The sequence below is a fragment of the Lepisma saccharinum genome, chromosome 1 (genome assembly GCF_977018435.1).
Source record: "Lepisma saccharinum chromosome 1, izLepSacc3.1, whole genome shotgun sequence".
Lineage (NCBI taxonomy): Eukaryota > Metazoa > Arthropoda > Insecta > Zygentoma > Lepismatidae > Lepisma > Lepisma saccharinum.
Genome location: NC_139229.1, coordinates 140,567,799 through 140,591,350, shown reverse-complemented (window position 1 = coordinate 140,591,350; position 23,552 = coordinate 140,567,799). Strand labels below are relative to the sequence as shown.

At 38.2% G+C, this 23,552-nt stretch overlaps 1 protein-coding gene and 1 non-coding gene across 6 annotated transcripts in view; both read right to left on the bottom strand.

Annotated features, from left to right (window-relative positions):
• Miga (mitoguardin) overlaps nucleotides 1-23,552 on the bottom strand; it is a 563,944-nt gene that overhangs the window by 344,694 nt on the left and 195,698 nt on the right. The gene's annotated exons all lie outside the window — the stretch shown is intronic.
• On the bottom strand, nucleotides 13,879-13,953 carry TRNAG-ACC (transfer RNA glycine (anticodon ACC)). The gene has a single exon. It is a non-coding gene; the product is annotated as a tRNA-Gly (tRNA).

Below are 23,552 nucleotides of genomic sequence, written 5' to 3'. Positions count from 1 at the left end.
ACGGAGTGGACGAGTATTGTAATGTGAAAGATTCGATACAATAACTCTTAACTTTTATAAGAAGCTAAATATGGGATTCACGAACAACAAAAATATATGAAAAACTTCGGCACATGTTGTGATCACAAACCTTGTCCGGGATCGGAGAGGATGACAAGTGACTTTTATGAATGGTTAAAGGTCCTCCTCGTGACCGGAAATCTAAACAATTTTCAACTATTTAATGGAAGCAATTTTTCCCACCCATAATGTGAAGCGTTGCTATTCAAAGTAAAAACACATTCAAGTTATGCGAAATGGTGTTGATATTTTACTCACATCAATGACATACATGACCTCTAATCCAATCGTTAACTAACAAAAGAATACACCTTCTCATTGTCAGTATCACAAATGAAATTATAAGATTAAAAGATACCGTACGATAAAAGTATGGAAAATAATATGTCAGGTTTTGCCCAAAGGTAACACGGACTGCTCCTAGAGTGTAACGTGAGACGAGAGATCCCAACCATAAATTTGTTTCCCTAATGAGGATCGAACTCGGAAACTCTTGAATACAAGGTGATAGGCCTAACATCAGTAAAATACGAAACCTTTTGCAATTTTTGTATTATTAATGTGTTAAGTAATTTATCTTACAGGGAAACTTTATCTCCTCAAAGTTGTAGTGATACAGATCAACAAAATAATATATAATACTGAAGAATTCCTCAGATGTATAATTATATTTAATAAGTACATTTCAGAATACAATACGTAGAGGGGTGTAAGGGGTGACCTTCCACGTAGTACACTCAAATGTCAACTTCACTTCCACGTTAGTACACCCTGGACTAAAGACTAACGAAGCTCTGGCGACTGGCCCCATGGCCAGTATAATTTTGTTTGTTTTGTCCTGTTCTTTTGTCCTTATGTGTGCTGAGTGCCCCTTTGCAGCCTCAGCTTTTAACGAAAGTCAGAACATTTTAATATTTTATGCTTTTAATTCTGCAACGTTAGAGTTGTAATTTGTAACGATAAGGGGCTGGATCCCGTATACTGTGACGGGTGCAAAATAGCCTTAGTGCTGACGCACCCAAAATTTTAAATTCAAATTCAAAAAATTCAAACAATGCGTAGAGAAACCTGCTAACTGGTTCATACAATACAATTATTTACGCATTTACAATAATAACGTTTACATTCAATTTTAGGGAGCACACATGGAAAACTGAATGAAAAATGTGACTCGACTCGGACCATGTTTCAACCATACCGTGCTGCTAGTGTTACACCGCTGAAAATAGTAAAACAGCTCACACAGATAACGCTTGCTCTATGGCTCAGAGGATGAACCCGGGCTCGAGTTCTAAGAGATTTATATTTTAGTCAAGGTCTGCAGTAAATAATAAGTGGTGAAATTACTTCCGAGTTTCAAAATTAAAAGAACACTTTTTTGTTATGATTAACTGCAGTTTCTGACAATTAAAAACTGTTTATTTATTTCTATTGACTCTCGGGGATTGGGATTGATTGATTTAGTTTACTGCGCTTTTCTACCATATTTGTCTAATCGTGAAGACGGGGTGATGATATGATGAAGGGAAACTCACAAAGAACACCCACGCCCAGAACGGGATTTGAACCCCGCGTCGTAGCGCGCTGAGCTTACCACACCACCACGGAAGCCGGAAAATTGGGTCTTGGAAAGAGGATAAACGTGTCTAAATATTTTAGGAGCTATCCCGATAGCGTTGTGGTTACGCTGTCGCCTTGTAATGAAGTGGTACCGGGTTCAACCTAGGGTGAAGGCACATTGCACAGCGGCTCGGATCCTACTTTGAACTGTAGGTTTCGTCCCGTTTGGCCTATCTGAGCATAGATTGGATTTAAAAACCAACTTTGTAATCACGAGCCAGCGTTCGAACCACGGTGGAGGCGCATTGTATAGCGATTAGGATCACACTTCAAGCTATAGATCCAGTCCCAATTAGCCTATTTGAGCATAAAACGGGCTTTAAGTTTGACACAAGTAGCGTACCCAGGATTTTACTGTAGGAGAGGCTGAATCTGGAGCCTGGTAGGGTATATCGTCCATAGAAAAAGCTGGAAAATTGTTCAGGTACGTTAATTTTGTACTTTTCCTAAGATACAAATACCGCACTATTTTTTACCCCTCATCGACCATGATCTACGTCTAAAAATTCCCATTAGCTATCTGAACACAGCTATGCATTCCAGCAATTACTTATCATCAGGAGTCTCCTGTTTGTTGGCATCCGTGCTACGTCGCAGGCGATCACCACCTGTTCATTCTTTACAAACATCCTACTCTCACCCACTCAGTTGCTGGTACATAGGGATTCATTTGTCAACAACGGATCCTACGTCATTCCTGCGGCCTTGACTTACACTACACAACCTACGTTCGCAAATAAGATTACGTTCGTGAAAAAAGAAGTGTGGTCTCAAATACAGAGTTGCCAATCTTTTTTACGTAATGTCTCAAGTCCAAATGCCTAGCTCTCAGCAAGTCATTCAATAAATCTCAATATGCATGCTATGAAATATACTCACATTATGCACTTCTGATAGGCTAATCGGGTCTGGACCTACAGTTTAATGTGGTGAATAGTGCCTAACCCGGCACCATCGGACTATTAGGCGATAAATTTGAGCGAACGCTTTGAATGCTGCTGTGTGGCTTTTACGCACACAGCTGCAAAAAGGGAAATATGTATGTAAAAGTGTATTTCTGTGTACGTGTTCTTAGGTTGCTTTTTGCTCGGTAATCGGGGAAGCCAACGTTTGTGTTCCCTCAGCGGCTTCCCCGTTTGAAAGGTAACAATAGGATCTTGCCCCGGCAATTGGGGGGCGGGTCATTTGTTGGAGGTATAAATACCGGTTCCGACTTGTTACGCTCTCATATCTCAGAATCCCATGCTCGCAGAGAGTTGCGCTGGTAGAGTCAAGTATTGATAGGTGCAATTCTCTGTGTTATGGGGCAAAAGGCAACCGCGAGCAGTTGATATTGGATTTGTTATGGAAAGATGTAGCCTATATACGGCGAAGGGTAGAAGTGTAAATAAATGTTGTACATAAAGAAACAAATACGTGAGACGTTATTCTTGTCAACAATGCTGAACTTATTCTCGCCATAGACGGAGACGTGGGCATGCATTTTCCTTTGTGAATATCCATTCATCAATTTTACGTTATCATCACGGTTAGTCTAAATAATCAGAAAAACAGAGTAAAATATAAATAACTAAAAAATACAAAGGGAATCTTGTGGTTTGTATCCAGGAGGTTTAGATTCGCACAAAAGCAAAACTGACGGGAACATTGGACTGGATGAAGAAATGCGACATCTGCAATGGTATTTTGGGCGCTTATACATAATTATTATTCGATCTGATATGTTATTATGGTAAAATATTACACTCGTAAGCCACTCAGTTTATATTTGTAGGGACGCCATTACACCACGTGCCATACAGTACTTTATACAAGACGATTTGCAATGTAAGGTTTGGTCTAATGAATATGGCTTCGTTCAAAGTCTCTTCTCTTCAACAAAAGTCTACTGGAATATTTGTTACGGTTCGATGCCTGCCCTCGGATTCAGTCTTTTTTGCTTCAAGTTTTCGCCCACATGCTTTCAAGGTCTCTTTCACGCATGATTGCTTGTTCTAACATTATTTGCGATCTGTTCTTGTTATCGGGTCCTCTTTTTCCACTCTGTTGTAATAATTTGTAAGTGTTCAGTATTTTAATCCTGCATTTCTTGTTGGTTCCGACACACTGCCCTCTTCGACTTCTTTTTTTTTGTGTCTATTCTGTACCTGTTGTTGGACAAGCTGTTCTGTTTGTGCTGTAGTGAACTAACTGCATTGGTACTTTCGTTATTGTCGAGTATTCCAGGCTTGATTGAGATTTCTGTCCACTTTATAGAAATAGTCCGTGAGGTATAACAGAGTTCTCTTCCCGCCACAACTTTCGACACAACAATGGGCACGTGTACAAGATAGCCGATGGATCTTGAATATCCCATGTAAAATACAACCAAATGTCTTCAAATGCACGAAATTTATGTTACAAATTAGAAAAGTGTATTTTCAAAAAATGCAAAGGTTGGATCAATAACTTCTTTTCCATGTCATATTCACGAAATTCGGAACAGATATTTTGTATTTCATTTCAAAACTGTGTGTTGATAATTGTTTATGAGTGTGAAAAATACAAGTTAAAGCCGAGCACGTCATACCGGAGGGGAGGGAGGGAATCAAATGGGGACAAATTTTGAAGTGTTGTAAATCCCAAACCAGAGTAGGCATTTCAAAAATTAAAAATATGGGTTCTTATATTTGTCTAAAGATACTGTGTACCAAATTTCGTTCAACTCAAAGTAGTGGCCTGCACGTAATGATTTGACTTAGTAGAATGAGTCAGGCTTCCAGTTTTTCTCTTTTGTATTTCCTTATATTCTTTCAGTCTTTTTGGAATCCAACACATTCGCTAACAAACTATAAGTGCAGGTACTTCACAACTTGCAGTCCCTTTCTTACATCATTAACAATAGCAAGAAACCTGCTGAGATTGCAACACAACATATGAAATTAAATATTCGATTCACAATAAATATCTGGTAAATTAATGAGGATCTTCCTTTTTCACTATGAACACAACGTAAAACTTTTCAGATCGTTCAGAGATTTTTCTCGTATACTATGACGAAGGAGAGGAGGAAATCGTGAACGATCTTCAAGTCACGAGCCACTCTTCACAGTCGAGTGGACATAGGGTCAGCTCTGTCGGTCGGTTTAAAAGAATCAGATTTTTAGCGCCGTCACGCACTTAAACACATATAACTCGCTCAGGCAAAGGTCGTTTATCCCGAAACTCGAGTAAAGAAAAAAATGGACCATTTACAGGCATAAAAGAGTTCGTACGTTATTTGTTTGCCATTCGGTATCGAACGCTGGGCATTACCACCTTCCCTGCCTCAACATCAACGGTTGGAATCCACGGATATGAAACATGAAAATATTCACGGTTACACCCGATGTTCAAAATAGGGACACTCCAATGGTCTTCACACAACATACCCGCCGACTCCATGGGGCTTGGCGGGGGGGGGGGGCTTGAGGCCCCCAATGTTAACGATGTGGGGGCAGAGCCCCCAAATAATTTTGCTTTAGAGGATCTAAAGTATTATTTGCTTCTCTTGTAAAGTTTACTCTGAATTGTGCCACATGAACTTAACTTTAAATACACATTTGAAATGTTCTAGACCATCAATTTGGGCGGCTGAGACCGCTAAACCATCAACTTTGGGGGGGGGGGCTATAACCAGAGACAGCAAAACACATGACTTATTACCATACTAAGTATGTAATTATGAGTATTGGTAAAATTTTTACGAAAAAGAGTTTCAAAAGACTATGTGCATGAACTAGGGTAGTGGATGGGACTTTTGGGCTACAAATGGCTCTCACATGACATTCAGAACGAGATCATTGATATATTAGGGAGACCTGTTTTGCGCTCCGTGGTAGCAGATATTAAAAGTCGGGAATATTTTGCTAATATGGTTGACGAAACTTGTGACATATCCATCCGTGGACAATTAATATTCTGCATTAGAACTGTGAAAAATTTTGATATTTTTGAGGAATTTATGGGCTTTTATGAGATTCCGAACACTGAGGCCAAAACTTAAAAAAGGGAGAGAGTGAGTCATTCATTAATTTGTTTCAGTGATCAGAGACCCCCCCCAATAATTTTGACAACTCAGCGCCCCTGTGGACTAATAACGTCGGTTAAGCTCGTGTTGCACTCTATTTTCAAAAATCTAACATTGGTCGGTCGCATATGCCCATCTCTCGAACTGATATTGAGCTTGTTTAACGTGGGGATGTTGTGCCACGGTAAGCGGGTGCGTTGATTGATGCACCCGCGATCTCTCTCGCCGATGATTCCAGGTTCGAGTCCCGACCTAAGCACTTGCGAGAGGACCTAATTCATCAAATGCATCTAATCACTATTCTTCCTCATCGTCGCCTAAATAGTCAGGAAAGCGACGCGAGATTTAAAAGCAAAAAACACAAACACTGGGATGTAAAAACAGATACTTCGTTTGCTCCAGATTATATCGGACAATGCTCAAGACTCGTACGCTCCACTAACCCTGAAATAGGTCCTGAAAAATTCTACTCTCAACTGACTTTGTGTGCCCGATATTCGTTACTGGTATACCTCTTGTATGCTGGGGAACACTCAATAAAATAGAGACAAAAATATCGCGATGCAAAGTTATGTCGCAACTAGAGCAGTGTGGGTATTTGCTAATTTTGCGGCGCTCTTAATCAGAGTTTCGCTGATAGCTAGAGGAAATGAACCAGGCATAGCAGACCCGTACCCAGGAAGGGGGCCATGCCCCCCCTCAAGCCATGAAATATTTTGATGCAAACCTACAAAAATAACATGGATACTTTTTAAGATTTTGCAAGAATTTAGATTTTCTTGTATAAATGAATGGGTTGTCTCTGAAGAGAGGCAGACTTCAGAAGTCTGATACTACATTTAGTAATTTTAGTTTTATAACCATTTATGCGAAGCTACTAAATGTTCCAAATTGGTCGGGACAGTTCACCATATTTACTCCCTGTTTTGACTTTTTTCGAACTGCAGTCTTGATGAGAAAATGTCCTCTTTTTGTGGTTAATTCACATTCAGGCATGATCTTCATTATAAGGATAATTCGACAGCGTTGAAGGTCACATTGAGGGTACGAATTCCCATGGCGGAAGGGGGGAAATATCTCACAAGATCTTTCACGATCTTGTTCTATTAAATTTTTCCCCTCATTAAAATTTTCCGAGGGATAAGAGTTTGTGATATAACACCAAAGATAAGCAATTATTTTGGACTTCAAACATACTTTACTAAGAATAGCATCATAAACACATACAAAGAAGGAATAACAAAGAATGATGTCAGCCCGTGTGTGAATGTTGCATACATCTCTTGTTCTCTCTCTCTCTCTCTCTCTCTCTCTCTCTCTCTCTCTCTCTCTCTCTCTCTCTCTCTCTTTAGGTTTGGTAACAGCATGAGGTAAAAACGTACTTCTACAGTCATAGATAAGATTTTAAAATTATATCAAATTGGACTAGTAAAAATGAAGCCGTAGCTGCGAAGGTGGTTGTCATTGTCACCCTAGGCCCCTGGAACACAGAGATTAGACCGACTTGTCACTTTTCTCACCTACTTTCGTCGGGAGAAAAAACGTAGCATTTGCATGTTAATTTACTACGAAACTAATGTATTTTTAAAGTTTCTAATTTTTTGTTCCTCCTCCACACACTACTGCTTCAATGAAGATGGTATGGGATGCACAACCAACTGTCCTTTTATTAGCCACATTTCTTGAATGCTAAGTTTTCTTTTCATCGGATTCAACGGAAAAGAGTAAGTGCATTAAATTTCTACAATGTCTAAGTATGCCAGCTACATCTAGGTAGGGGTGGGGGGGGGCGTGCAAATTCGGTGCAGAGGGTACGAAAATCATTCTCGTCCTGGGCTACAACTCTAAGGAAATATTTCCTTTCGAGAGACCATTAATAGATTTACACCATTATAAAAACATAACACAATAAAGGTATGAAAATGTAATTATCATTTTTAATAAAAAGCAATAATTAAATAATATCTAACACTTATTAAAAACATTTCACCTATCTTACTAGTTTAAATGTAGCAAATTAATTTGTTTATATATGTTTATAAATATATATAAATAAATTAATTAATTAATGATATTAATTAATTATTTAATAATTGACATATATTTCCTGACAATTTATATATACATGTGTGTGTGTGTGTATATATATTCTTTCCCGTGTGTCTATTTGACCACATAATACGATCAGGTGATAGTAATATTTATGATGTCATAGACAACTGGTTTAAGATAGAAAACAAACTAACCTTAATGTGCCAGAATTTATGAACAAAAAAAATCACGATAGCAACAGGTTAAACTTGGCAAATTTATCAAAAAAAAATCACACGAGGAAAGGATTTCTGTTTGTTGCTTTAATTTTGGACACTAGTGTGTGTGTGTGTGTGTATATATATATATATATATATATATATATATATATATATATATATCACCAAGGTTTCGGGCTTGGCCCCCCTCAAAAAAATCCTGGGTACGGGCCTGAGGCATAGATTCGAACCAGCAACTGTATGAAATAATCTGTGCAACGAAAACTGCAGACTGAAATCAACTTCAGCAGGTCGTTTGGTTACAGGAATTGAGAAAAGTTACGGAATTCCTCTTCCATTCTTGTTTTTTTACCTCTAACGTCCTAATGCAGCTTTCTCGAGCCGAAAGGGCTTCATGTCTACTCCATTCATCCTCATCTTTCAGAGCCGTGGGCGGATCCCAGCTTGGCCACGCAACTTACGCGTCTATTAACGCACCCCTCATCAACCCGATGACAGATCACCACCTCAAGGGCTGTCAGTTGTTGAGGCAATCGGCTCCATCCAAAAAAAAAAATCGTGCTGCGGCCATCTTCACGAATTCGTTCCAGCAGACTGAACCATGATTAGGTATACTAGAACGGCGTTATGAGCACAACAATCCATTGGAGAAGAATGCATTTGCAGGGCCGTGGCGGATCCGGGGATGATGCTTACGGGGAATATGATTTTTCTGGCGGAAATCTATTATAATCAGAATAAGTTTTGCTTCTTTACTTGCTTCAATATGTGTTACGTGTTGCACAGTACAGCAAACAAGCTTCCAAGCTTATCTGCCACGTTTGGCTGATCGCAACGAATTCTTAAGAGACGGGAGTGCACATATCTGTACATTGACGAAGATCTAATCGTTACCAAGGAATACACTGTTCGCTGATTCGGTGTAAAATTATGGGTCACTGTCTATGTTACGGATTGTTTGGAATCAAACTAATATTTCATCAAGAAAGTTGGAGTTACTGGTACGTTGATACTTTAAAAAATTATACCAATTCACTCTGTTAAAATGCAAGACATAAAAATATAAAATGACTATTACACTTGACTAGAACAATATTCAATGACATACTGATCAATTGAATTGATGTCTTAGTTCACTTTATGCACAGATAGGCTAATCGAGACTGGACTTACAGTCATAGGCGTAGTTAGGTAGGGGCTAAGGGCTAAGCTCCCCCAGAACCAGACATTAGGCCCCTCCCCCAAACGCATTTGACATATGCATAAAATAATTAAGGGAAGAGAACCTGAACACAAAAATGAGAAAATTTTCATGAAACTTTGATGTGTTAACTCTTGTGGTGTGGGAATCACACATAAGGAAAGAATTTATGAATTTCAAATTATGTCCTGATGTACAATACAATGAAAGTTGAAGTGCATGTACCTTTTTACGGGGACCATATGTTCCGAACAAAATTTCAAAGAAAATATATTACCATTATTTTTTTTTATCTTCCACCTTGGAGCGCTATGTAAACATTTAATTGTTACATTAAAACAAGAGCGGCATTGCATCCAGTGTTTGTATAAATGTAGCCTTTCAACAATGAGTTTCTAGAATTGTGTTTTTTCGAACATGAAAAAGAGACGCCGTCATTGTAGAGACTTGAACAGAATAGCAGTTTGATAGGAAAAAGGCGTCAGTTCAAAGAAGAGAATTCAGTTTCTGTAGATTTGTACATTTATAGATGTACGCCTAAATGTTGCGATCCTGCAGAAGCGATTCAATCGTGCGTAATTGCTTTATTAAATGGTGATCACTACAGTCGTGTTTATTTGAATTTTTCATTGTACAGTGTCTCTCAAAAGTTTTAGGACAACGACATTTTAAACTAGGCAACCCAATTTACACAAGGTGTTGGTGGGTTGCGTGTAGAGTTAGGCTCAATTTCAGGGTTGCCACATGCACAATAAATATTTATAAAATACGCGAAAGAAATGAAAACAAGTATTAGTGTGTAAAAAGTATTAAAAATATCAATATTATATCGCAAGTGACAAAATTCTTTCTGCAAGAAAAATTATAGGTTTTCTAGCATTTCATCGCTGATGAGTCTACAGAAAGGAGAAGAGGTGAGAGAAAACGAGAGGTGACAAAGGACAGGAGAAAGAGAAAGCGAGAGGAGAAGTGGAAAAGTAGAGGAGAGAAGAAAGAGAGGATAGACGAGGAGAGGAGATGTAGTGAGGAGAATGGAAAAATATTCTATGATAGATGAGGAAAATGGAGCAAAGAAGAGAAAAGAGAAGGAAAACGAGATGAGAGAAGAGTGGAGAGTAGAGTAAAGGAGAGAAAAAGGGAAGAACGAAAAGAAGAGGAGAAAAGTGCGTGGAGTCGGAAATCTAAGACAGGAAAGGAGATACGAGGAGTGGGATGGAGATAAGATGCGAGAAAAGTAGGGAAGGCGATATGAGATAAAAGCAGGGCAGAAGGAGGGGAGAGAAGAAGGAGAAGAGAAGAACAGAAGGTACTGAAGAGACGAGGTAGTAGCAGAAAATATCGTCTCAGCGTCAAGAATTGATGCATTGGTCAAATTATCGACATGAAACATTCAATAACATTTGGAAATCTATTGGAGAATGTATTAAATCGGTGCGAAATGCCTTTTTGGCTTAGTTCAGAGCAAGGTAAAATCTTCCATGTAAGATCTTTGATTTTACCTGCGATTATACCACTAAAAACATGAATGTAATTTTAATATTTATAAGAATTATCCAATTTTTGTCCACTTCTCGGTTCGTTGAAATGGAGATTTTGTAATTTAATATTTCCCGTCACCCCATCATTAATTCCAAACTGAATCATTCCGTTTCACAATGGGTGAACAATGAACACAATGGGATAGGTCTAAAACTTACGAAAATTATCTGCCACCGGAAGGGTTTGAACCTACGACCATCAGACTGACAGTCCTGAACGTTAAACACTACACTACAAGCTTTCGCTCCTGAAAGTAAGTAGAAGGAGCTGACCAATGTGAAATGTAGATGCAACTCTCCTCCTACATGTAATGTGCAAACAATACTTGTTTGTAACAAAGAAAACGAAGGTAGTACGACTCGGCGAAAACATTTAATGGAGAATTGCACATGATGAGAACTTTTCATTCGATATTTGCGGAGGTATCCTTGCATTGAACTCGAGTGGGAAAAGGGGTAAAATTAGTATGTCCTGAATTTCCACAAATATAAATAGTTATTTCATTAATATTTGTCAATGTCTTTGAAGCAGTACACAATTATCGTTAAAGTATTATAATTCACGATCTTATACATGAAAATATCCCTTTGAACGTGTGTCAATTCATTTATTTGTTTATTTTTTTTAAAATTCCATTTGCAGAACAATGTAGCTACTATACACTGCTATTACAATTAATGTTACCATGGTCTTGTTTGTAATAAAAGGAGAATTAAAAAAAAAGAACACCTCCTAAGGAGGATCGAACCTGGGACCACAATCAATGCTTTCAAGAACTCTAACCACTTCACCACGCCCTTACTTTCGATTGAAACAACAATTTTTAAGTATTCTGTCTCTCCAATATTGTAAATGAAGTTGGGTATACATGTGGTTGAACTTTAAATTTTGGATTGCTTTCTTGTAGTATAGCAGATATCTTCGAGAAATAATTTTCGAAGTGATGAAGAAAAACGAGAATATTGGTAGTTGTGAAAATGCGAGTTATTGTGATTAGACATTATTAATGAAAAATATCTAGAGGCTTGAACATTGTAGGACGATGTTCTTTTCCTGTGATACTGCAACAGACGAAATGCTTGTTTACTGGCGCAAGTCTGGTGTTCAAAACAGTCTTATGAAGTGTATTGGCTGTTGCGTAAGGTAACACGAAATAATTACACCGTTTGCGAACTACCAAATCTGCGCAACGTTAGACGTAAACAGGCGGAAAATTTTATTCTTCACATTTGACAGTATTGGTCAAGAGAGACTCGTGGGACACTGTGTTAAGGTGCTGGAGTAAATCCTTCTTATTTTGCTTCCTCGAAGGACAACAATTTTTAAAGTAGAGCAACAGTAGTTCCGCTCTTTCTTATTTCTTTTAAATTCTTCCACATTCCTTTCATTGGGTTAAATATAAATAAAAGTATTGCTTGCATTTCTGTCATTGACGTAGACCAGGCCAGTACGCAGGATTTCTTTGAGGGAGTGGCCAGACCCAAATATATATATATATGTGTGTGTGTGTGTGTATGAGAGAGAGAGACAGATATTACACAATAGTTCAAATAGTGCGAGCGCGATTCAAAAGTCATGATAATTCTATGTTTAGAAAATAATATATTTATAAATTAAATGTTGCGTACTAGGAATTATTATTACAATAAAGAACATGTCTAATTGTGAGTTAAGAAAACAACAATAACAAAGAGACATTCTCGCATCACGATTGCAGTTCGAAAAAGTCGGGACAGGGATTGAAAGTAGCGCACTGTCCTGACTAAATCGGTGAATCGGACGTCTGCTAGCCTTGCATTATAAAACTAAAACCATCCAATATGCAGCCTGAAGACTTTTTGCGCAAGAAACAGATTCATTTATGTAAGAACAAAATTGAAATGTTTACACGTTTCTAAAATCGACGATGTTATTTTCGTAGTTATTGATAGGTTCACATTTAAATATTTCACGGTTCGAGGGGGGCATGGCCCCCATGACCCCCTGGATACTGGCCTGACGTTAGTGACGTAGACAGTGGGAGATAAATTTTGGAGAATCTTTGTATTAAATTTATTATTTACATCCACCTTATGCTCAGATAGGTTTATTGACAATCGTGAACTTTTCGTTTAATAGATAATATTTGGTTTTAAACGACGGGAGAACATCTAATTTTCTTTCTTGCTCTTTTGTGAGAATATATACTTCTACAATAGCAATCGCGTTCGGAAACGGTGAAAAAAAATGACTTGGTTTTCAAAGGCAGACAACCTTGGTAGCGTAGCTTGCTCGCGTTCAAAGTGACTCACTCACGCTATTCAAGGCCGCTTCTTATCGCAAAACATTGTCCGTCGATGCACCCAGCAAGTTACGAGTGACCAGAGTCGAATTTTAAAGAGAATCTGAAGAATGATAGATTTCATCAGAGGCGGCTAGGTGGGCACTAGCTCAACATGCAATAGTTTAAGTGATAATTTCTGACAACCAAGAAACCTTATTGAATATGTATTGGGATAGTAATACGCGTACCCGCTCCTTTTTAACAATGTAAGCTCGAAGACAATCTGTATTCCATTTGTTTGTATTGGCAACTTGGTCAACCTGAGGTTATTATAAGGAACTATTTCCTAGATGTTCATGTAACCGTTACAAAATTACAAATAAAATATATTCACAAGCTTAGATATACTAACAACGAATAAATAAATTCAGAGTTAATTTTCAAATGCATGTGTATAGAGTAATTCTAGAAGTACAGAGCTATATCAGAGTATTGAAATTATTTTTTCAGGATAACGTTTACAATATTGACGCGACAGAATAATTAAGAAGTGTTGCTCCTAGGGAAGCAAAGGCCGTAGTGTATTGGTTAGAGTTCTTGAAAGCATTGATTGTGGTCCCAGGTTCGATCCTCCTTAGGAGGTGAAAAAAAAAAAAGGTAAAGTGTTCCCCTGTGCTTAGCACCACGCCATGAAGGCGTATAGGGGGTGTGGGGGTAACGCCCCACACTTTCTTGATCCGGTCGTGAGTGGGGGTGATGTGATCAGCATCACGCCCCTGACCGCCTTTACCCCCCAGGGTTTCCCCCAGGTACCCATGTTATTCGACGCTGGGTAGGCGCCGGGGCCGCTTCCACCGTTAGAAAAGTTCCCGGATTTTGAACCGGCCGGGGATCGAACCCGGGACCTTTAGAATGGTAGTCAGACGCGTTACCGACTGAGCCACCGCGGCCCCTCCTTAGGAGGTGTTCTTTTTTTATTAATTCTCCTTTTATTACAAACAAGACCATGGTAACATTAATTGTAATAGCAGTGTATAGTAGCTACATTGTTCTGCAAATGGAATTTTAAAAAAAGTAAACAAATAAATGAATTGACACACGTTCAAAGGGATATTTTCATGTATAAGATCGTGAATTATAATACTTTAACGATAATTGTGTACTGCTTCAAAGACATTGACAAATATTAATGAAATAACTATTTACCGTGCGTCCATTTCGATCTGCAACCGAGAGATCGGGAGAAGCGTGGCGGGCGGCACTGACGGAGATGCCGACATTTGCGGCCTGAAATGCCCGCTTATTTTTATGGACATATGCAGACATTTATATAAATATTGCAAAACGAGCACTAACCTGTGTTATAAGAGTATGGTTTTAATTTTAGTAGCTTAGTGACTGTATGTGCCGATGATTTTGACACGCCCACCTCTTGTGATACACGGCGTAGAGGTTTGTTTGGAGAACGTTCTAACTCTGCACCAATATCATCGAGTTTTGCTTCGGTTAGAATCCGTCGTTTTTGCTTAGGTGTTTTAAAATTTAACGATACAGTTTCTCGTAATTTAAGGACAAGATGTCTAACCGTATCTCTGTGTGGAGTTGAAACGCATGGGAATTTCTGTACAAATTACCTACACACGTCTCGACACGAGTTTGTTTTCACGTACGTGTCATACATAAAAATTCTTTGTTCTAACGTGAATCTTGCGGCTGGCATTCCAATCGTCTCACTGACACGTCACACATACACACTACAATAACACAAACAAGTAACTGCAAGTAACCAAGAATAACACTCTTGCGCACAGTACGAAATTAACACGCTCTTGGTTTACATTCCTCGCCACTATATTTACAACTCTGTCTTCATCTAGTCGCGAAGGAACAAAAAACTCGAGCTCGGAGATTTCGGATTGCAAGGAAGCTCACGAACACTATTGACTTTTAACGGTTTCTTCTACAGCGTAATCTTGATACAGTGTTGCACATTCAAAACCTCCAAACGATCCCCATCGGCACAAAACTCTTTCAAGGATATAAACTTAAGCAGGACGTTACTGGTCAAAACTATGATTAAAATGTTTTATTATCTGTGGCTCTTAACATCGTTTCTAAAGCGTATTTTTTTGTGTACGTATATAAGACCAGAACTTGGATGAATTACAGAAGAACGTTTGCGTGTTATAACACAGGTTAGTGATCGTTTTGCAATATTTATATAAATGTCTGCATATGTCTATAAAAATAAGCGGGCATTACAAGCCGCAAATGTCGGCATCTCCGTCAGGGCCGCCCGCCACGCTTCTCCCGATCTCTCGGCTGCAGATCGAAATGAACGCACGGTATATTGTCCTCCTCCGTAGTCGAGCGGGTTAAGGCGTTCACTCGTTTTGAGATCATTCGGCGTAGGTTCGAATCCGGCTCTGGTCGGAATTTATTCGGCCTACGTATAGGGCCGGTGGCAACCCACCATCGTGAGGAAATTGGGAAGCTCCGAGTGAGTGAGCGTAACCCGGTCAAGAAGACCTAGAACAACGGCTGGGGGTTCGTTGGGCTGATCACCCGTCACCCCAATACTGGTCTGAGATCTCCACGCTATAACAGGTGACGGAGCAACAGTGTGGGAGGGAGACCAGCAGTCGGTAGGTAAGCCAAGGGCTGTAGCGCTGTGGGTTATGTTAACTATTTATATTTGTAGCAATTCAGGACATACTAATTTTACCCCTTTTCCCACTCGAGTTCAATGCAAGGATACCTCCGCAAATATCGAATGAAAAGTTCTCATCATGTGCAATTCTCCATTAAATGTTTTCGCCGAGTCGTACTACCTTCGTTTTCTTTGTTACAAACAAGTATTGTTTGCACATTACATGTAGGAGGAGAGTTGCATCTACATTTCACATTGGTCAGCTCCTTCTACTTACTTTCAGGAGCGAAAGCTTGTAGTGTAGTGTTTAACGTTCAGGACTGTCAGTCTGATGGTCGTAGGTTCAAACCCTTCCGGTGGCAGATAATTTTCGTAAGTTTTAGACCTATCCCATTGTGTTCATTGTTCACCCATTGTGAAACGGAATGATTCAGTTTGGAATTAATGATGGGGTGACGGGAAATATTAAATTACAAAATCTCCATTTCAACGAACCGAGAAGTGGACAAAAATTGGATAATTCTTATAAATATTAAAATTACATTCATGTTTTTAGTGGTATAATCGCAGGTAAAATCAAAGATCTTACATGGAAGATTTTACCTTGCTCTGAACTAAGCCAAAAAGGCATTTCGCACCGATTTAATACATTCTCCAATAGATTTCCAAATGTTATTGAATGTTTCATGTCGATAATTTGACCAATGCATCAATTCTTGACGCTGAGACGATATTTTCTGCTACTACCTCGTCTCTTCAGTACCTTCTGTTCTTCTCTTCTCCTTCTTCTCTCCCCTCCTTCTGCCCTGCTTTTATCTCATATCGCCTTCCCTACTTTTCTCGCATCTTATCTCCATCCCACTCCTCGTATCTCCTTTCCTGTCTTAGATTTCCGACTCCACGCACTTTTCTCCTCTTCTTTTCGTTCTTCCCTTTTTCTCTCCTTTACTCTACTCTCCACTCTTCTCTCATCTCGTTTTCCTTCTCTTTTCTCTTCTTTGCTCCATTTTCCTCATCTATCATAGAATATTTTTCCATTCTCCTCACTACATCTCCTCTCCTCGTCTATCCTCTCTTTCTTCTCTCCTCTACTTTTCCACTTCTCCTCTCGCTTTCTCTTTCTCCTGTCCTTTGTCACCTCTCGTTTTCTCTCACCTCTTCTCCTTTCTGTAGACTCATCAGCGATGAAATGCTAGAAAACCTATAATTTTTCTTGCAGAAAGAATTTTGTCACTTGCGATATAATATTGATATTTTTAATACTTTTTACACACTAATACTTGTTTTCATTTCTTTCGCGTATTTTATAAATATTTATTGTGCATGTGGCAACCCTGAAATTGAGCCTAACTCTACACGCAACCCACCAACACCTTGTGTAAATTGGGTTGCCTAGTTTAAAATGTCGTTGTCCTAAAACTTTTGAGAGACACTGTACAAAGGCGGTGCAGTTGAAAGTTGTGTTCAACTCCCCTGGTGATGGATGGGTGAATCTTGTGGATTCACTTCTAGGGATGCTTGGAATCTCAGGTATCTCTTGGAGTCTCAGGATAGATTCATTCTTCTGGAGGTAGGAAGATGCTTATTGGTTGTTTCAAGTAACCGACAGGAAGATTATCATGGGAGATACGTGCTTATGCGGGTTATTTAATAACAATAATTCTCTATAATCTTTTGGAGATTGGAAATTATCGGGAAAACATTCTTTGATGTTGTGCTCATACTGTTTGTGAAATTAAGGCACAGATGATAGAATGATAATTAATTTTAATAAAGAGTTTATTAATAGTAAAAGTCAGGCGTCGAGCAATTAAGCTTAGACTATTGAATTTCAGAAAGAAATTTAAAGAATGCATACGCAAAGTTATCGTATAATCGGTTTTCTTTTGAATTGACCTAGCCAGAGTTATGTAAAAGTAATTTGATCGACGATCCTCATTTAAAAGTCTAGTTTTAAGGATAATTAAATAATATTTCGCCTATAGATAGCAACTTTCTATATCTTTCATGCCATCATTTATTAGTGCATGTCATTTTTTATATGTTTTGTTTCATTCATTCATTTCAGGCACAAATGGTAACTCTTTTAACAAAAAAAAAATATCCTTAAGTCTACATAGAGACCAAGAATAGCGCACCTTTCGCGATAATTCAGTAACTTGCGAGGTTCTCAATTTCGTAATGTTCCGTAATTCTTCGTTTCCTTAATTCACTTCTTAAGATCCGAAAGCGTCATAATACTTAGTTTTCCAGTTTAGTGCACTTAATTTTAGAGTTCGATGTGTATACATATAAAAATACACATTATTTCGTTAAGCATTTTTTTTTGACACGTCGCTGCTCATTAAATGTTGGCAAAACTTATACGTTGCTATTCATTCTTATTTTGTTTCAGATTTGCCAAAATGCTGTACTGGACTATAATCTGAATCAATGAAACATTTAATGGCGTTGGTCTCTGTTCGATTAGATATTAAGCAATTAACATCCAATTATAAGCATGCACAGTACGAGTATATTGGTAAGAAAGAAGATCTGCATGCAAGGTTTAAATGAATGGCAACTAATTACAGCCTACTAAATACAAGGTAACCAAAAAAGTTCTTGCCGTTTTTGACGTCCCATTAATCATGCGCTCACAGAGAGGAAACGAAATGACGCACGTGCCTCCCAAGCGACCAGGAGTTAGTCTGACCATCGACTGTCAGTAATACAGGCACGTTGCCCACACACAGAAGTCATAGCTCGTCCAGTGTAGTAGTGGGGTTGACTGTATTATAAACCCGAGAAAGTATGAACCCCCCTCAAGCAGATTTGCTTACACTTAAAACTTGCTCAACATGCCCATATGAGTTTTTTGCTCAAGTGTGGAACCCCGTCTAATCCAAGATTTTTGTAAAAATGCCCTCAAATATTTCCTGAGAAAGTATGAACCCCCCTCAAGCAGATTTGCTTACACTTAAAACTTGCTCAACATGCCCATATGAGCTTTTTGCTCAAGTGTGGAACCCTGCCTAATCCAAGATTTTTGTAAAAATACTCTTCGGAAAGTATGAACCCCCCCTCAAGCAGATTTGGCCATACTTAAAACAATGCCAAGTTCCCATATGATTTTATTGTTTATAGTGTGTTTTTTTCTGTCAAAATCCCAGGAATCTTGAATTGATATAAAGGTCATAGGTACTGGGTCTTAGAACCTAGTGGAGTGTGGTGCATGGTTTATATTGCCTTGTAATCGGGAGGCTCGGGTTTGAATCCTGGTAAAATGTAAAGCCTCCCCTGATGGCAAAATGTTAATATTGTTGCTTTGTAAGCAAAAGGCTCGGGTTTGAGTCCTCATAAAATATATAAGATTGAAATACATGTTGCAAAATAATATCTCCACACGTGAGATTTTGAGAATAATTATTGCTAGTTGATAGCTCCCAGATCTGAAAACCTGGTAAAAAGTGTTGTTCAACAGAGCAAAATTATTTTATATTGGGGATCACCCGCTCAGCCATACAATAGGGGAAAAGCGGGCAAACATAATTAATTGCTTGCATGTTTTGCCGGCACGCAAGAGATATAATCTACACAGCTAGAAGGGAACATTAATGATTTTTCTGTGCGATTCACTGAAGAGGCCATTAATCTTTCTGTGCGACATGTAAAAGTGTAACAAAGATTATTGAGATAAAAATACATATTTTCTGGCATAGTGGCAATAAACTGCTTTTCATGCTGAAAGCAATTCTATTCTGATAATATGAGCCTAGGCAAAGACTTAGAAAATATTATGGCAGTTCAAAATCCAATTTTGTCTGTATTAAGGTCTCAGAACCCAGTAAAATGTGGGCATATTCCATATTGAGAAGTGTTAATATTGTTGCATTGTAATCAGGGGCTTTGGGTTCGAGTCCTGATATAAGATTGAAATACATACAACAAAATAATATGCCCACACATAAGATATTCACTGCTAGCTGATAATACAGTTGAGGTTTGTGTGTTGTACAACAGGATAATAGAGCAAATATCTTCTAGAATTGCTCCGTGACTCTCTCATTTCTTACATCATAAACATATGATTTTTCACCTATGAGAATAACACTACATATGGTGTCATCAGGTAATGCCTCATGGAATTCACAGATAATTTTAATGTTTGTCCTGTCATTCACCACAACTTGTTTCCTTTTTGAAGCATTGATGACAAACATGGGTCTCTGTGCTTTGAATTCATCTGGTGTGTAATACATGTCAGTATTGCCAGTAGTGACCCTTTTGAAGGATGTAAATGCTTCATATAATTTGAGGAAATCATTCTTGGACATGTCTAAATTGTAATTTTCTCTAGGAAATACCTCATTTCTGCCATTTTTAAGATATATGTTCTTGATGTTGCAGTTATCAAATCTACTTGAATTTTTTTCCTGATTGTTGTGTCTTCCAGTCTGAAACAATACCACTACAAAATCAGGCATGTCATATTGTATGCTGGAGAATGAATTTGTAGCATCAAACTCATAATAAGAACCAGTTGCGGGCTTCTGTACACATTGATATGTATAAAATTGCAGAGGAATCTGTGGATTTTTTAGGATATCAGCTTTGTATTTAAGAGCATAACTGGCCTCATATTCAACAACAGGGATTCTTAGCTCCATAGTCTGAATAATGCATTTGCCTGCATCTGGTAGGGTATTAGGCAGAGCTTCTCCTGTAGGGTTTAATGTGCTGTACCTCATCAAAGCATTATTATCATTTGCAGCTCTTCTAAATGTAATTCTTAAACCACCCTTCCACATAATATCTTTGTAATCTGAGAAGAATCCTGGCAATAGGCGCATGGGGAACAGCACTGTGTGGTTCTTAGATATAATTTTATCACCAGCCTCAAATCCACCTATTTTGTAGTAAGAAGCCTCGGTTTTGGATAATTTTAGTGTGGCCAAAGCTGTGGAGGTAATGCCGGGATAATCCACTCTGTTTATAACAACGCCATGCTTTCTGATCTCAATTTCAGAGAACAGATGCGGCACAAAATTGTCTACCAATCTTATATTTGAATTTGCCGGATAATCTATTCCATCGAGCTTTACAACATCAAATTTGATGTATAGATCTGCTCTGTGGGGGTGTATAAATCCATCCCTTACATCAAGATCAACCTCAATTTCTGTGTTGGGTTGATTTAAATTTGCAAATGTCCTCCTGTTTGGGGGGAATGATTGTAGCTCATAACTCTCAATATTTTCCATTGTATGTATTTTTATTTAAATGTTAATCTCTATGATTGCAGTTGTTGTGGCTCCAGCAAAATCAACTAATTCTTCTTTTTCATTAGTGACCATCAATTCAATATAATCTATTCTATTATGGCACACAGGAAAATATAATGTTGGGGATGGATTGTAGATGATGGGCTCCATAAATTCAGAATTAGGTTTGAATGTTGCAATGATGCCAGTTTGTTTGTGAGTGCCTATGCCATTTGATTTGGTGATCATACCCTCAGCCACATTACAGTGAATATTCAGAGTCTCTATGGCTAAGAATTTAGGTATATTAATAGCAGTGTGTTTGATGCCTGCTTCAAGTTTTGTGTTGTTCTCAAAGCCTAACAGCTCTCCTATAGTACCCAGATCCACTGTTTCTGTAGCAGATACAATCTCTACTCTGTGAGTGACAGAATTTTGACTTAATACTACAACTCTGGGTAATTGAGTATTTAGAGTGGACAGATTATATTGCCCTGGAGTGATGACAATTTTTTGATCTCCTACTGCAATTTTGTTGTTGTGGTGTGTAATATTAGGGATCAAGTACATGCCGTAAAATGCTCTGAGAGCTATTGTTTTGGGATACACTATATCATCATGTAATTTGAGTTTCAATATTGAATTTTGGCTGGTGAGATGGAATACCCCCATGATGTTTTAAATACAACAGGGCTTTTTGAAAATTTTCAATTGATGGTTTATTTGTTTGAGACAGATATCTAAGAACAGATAAACACAAATGTCCACAATTAACATCTTTGAAGTTTTGAACACGGGCATCATTGTAATAAAGATTAGCTGAATTTAGATATTTTATTAAATTTTCAGGTGGAACACCTCCAAATGAATCAAACACAAATGCCTCATTGTTTAAATATTTAAGATAACAAATCCAGTGAGTGCCCTGATTTTTGTACTTATCCAAATTAACAATGCCACACTCTTTGTCGAGTGGTTGTTCTGGTAAAGAATCAGACATGTACACACCTCTAAAATTTTTGATGCCCAGTGGCTTGATTAAAGCTTCAATATCTTGGTTTGTAAGCGGCTCTTGTTTTTTTTAAACTTATTCATGGCTCTCTTAACACCTTTGCCTTTTTTCTTAATGGCCAGGTTATGGCGCCTCTGCTCATCTAATTCTGCCCTATTTTTCTTGGCATCTATTACTGTTTTTGCTATGGCAGCTGATCCCCCAGCCAAGCTCCCAACAGCCCCAAGTGCTGCAAAGATGGCAGGGATAGTAAATATGAAACCCCCCACATGTGATTTTTTTCTTGATTGTTGTAATTTTTTTAATTGGGGGGTACTAAGCAACAATTTCATACCATGTCCCTTTGCAATACAAGATTTTTTTTTCTTGCGCTGCTTTTTGGTTAAAAGACTATCAATAGTTTTAAGAGATTTGAGACCTGCATAAGGTATTTGATACATAACACCCTTGGCCTTCATTGTAGGTTTATTATATATATATTCACAAACCCCACCCCAGTTTTTGTTTGGTGCTCATAGCTATGGTGGTCCCCAATGCTGCTATTTTTTCACTCAAAGAAGCATCTTTGCTTACAAATCTACCAAATGCAGCCTCTTCTAATTTCTTGTCTGCAACATGTCTCTTGTCTAGATCAGAATGTGTGTTGTATGCTATGTCATGGTCTCTACAAGCAGCATCTAGGGGATTTACACCAGGATCCCCTCTGTTTAATCTATGATCCAATTTTGTGCCTGGACCACAATACTGATAGCCTGGAATGTGTAGTTCAAATGGCAGCTTGTTTATAATGTCATTAACCAAACCCCTACCCTCAGAAATATTCCAAAATTTGGGGGGTAGAGTATTAATAATTTTTATAAGATATCCAATCCCCTTAGTGTCATTCACTATAAAATTAGACAATTTTGTGCTTATCATGTCCATAATTCCAACCTTTTCATTGTAAAAATTGTGGTTCCCAGCATTTTCCTCCCCAGCTATCACCAATAATCTATCTACAAGTTTCCTGACATCATCAACCCACACAAATTCTTTAGGCAGGGTGTTGTATTGTTTGATTCCACTGCCAGTCTTGATCTGTGACCATATGGGCTTGATTAAATTATTGTATTTTGCCCCACTGCTCGACTTGACTCTTTTTTGTGTGGGATCATTGTTCTGGTATAGAGCATCTGATTTTATTAATATTTCTTTGTAATAATCATAATCTTGATCTGTATAGCTGCCAGGCCTTTTCCTAGTCATCAGTTCCCACAATCCAGGTGTTCCGGGATATTTAACAAAAGCACCTTTTTCTCCGAGACGAGATTCTGAATAAACAATCAGATCATCCCCCATAAATGTTACTCTGAAATTGCCAATTCTATGTATGATGCTACCATCAAGCTCTGTGTCAGCATATAAGCCAAACACCTCATCTTTATTGTCTTTAGGTGTGGTTAAATATTTTTGAGCAAGAAGACCCAATTCAATAGGATCCTGAGTAGCTTCAATTCTTCTAGGAGCAATAGGACTAGGTGTATGAATACTGGAAAGTGGGGTGAATGGATAATCTAATATGTTCCTTGCAGCTACAGGTACAAGCTCTGTGATCAAATTTTGATTTTGCTCTGTAACAGTTTTGATATTCTTACCTAATTCACTAA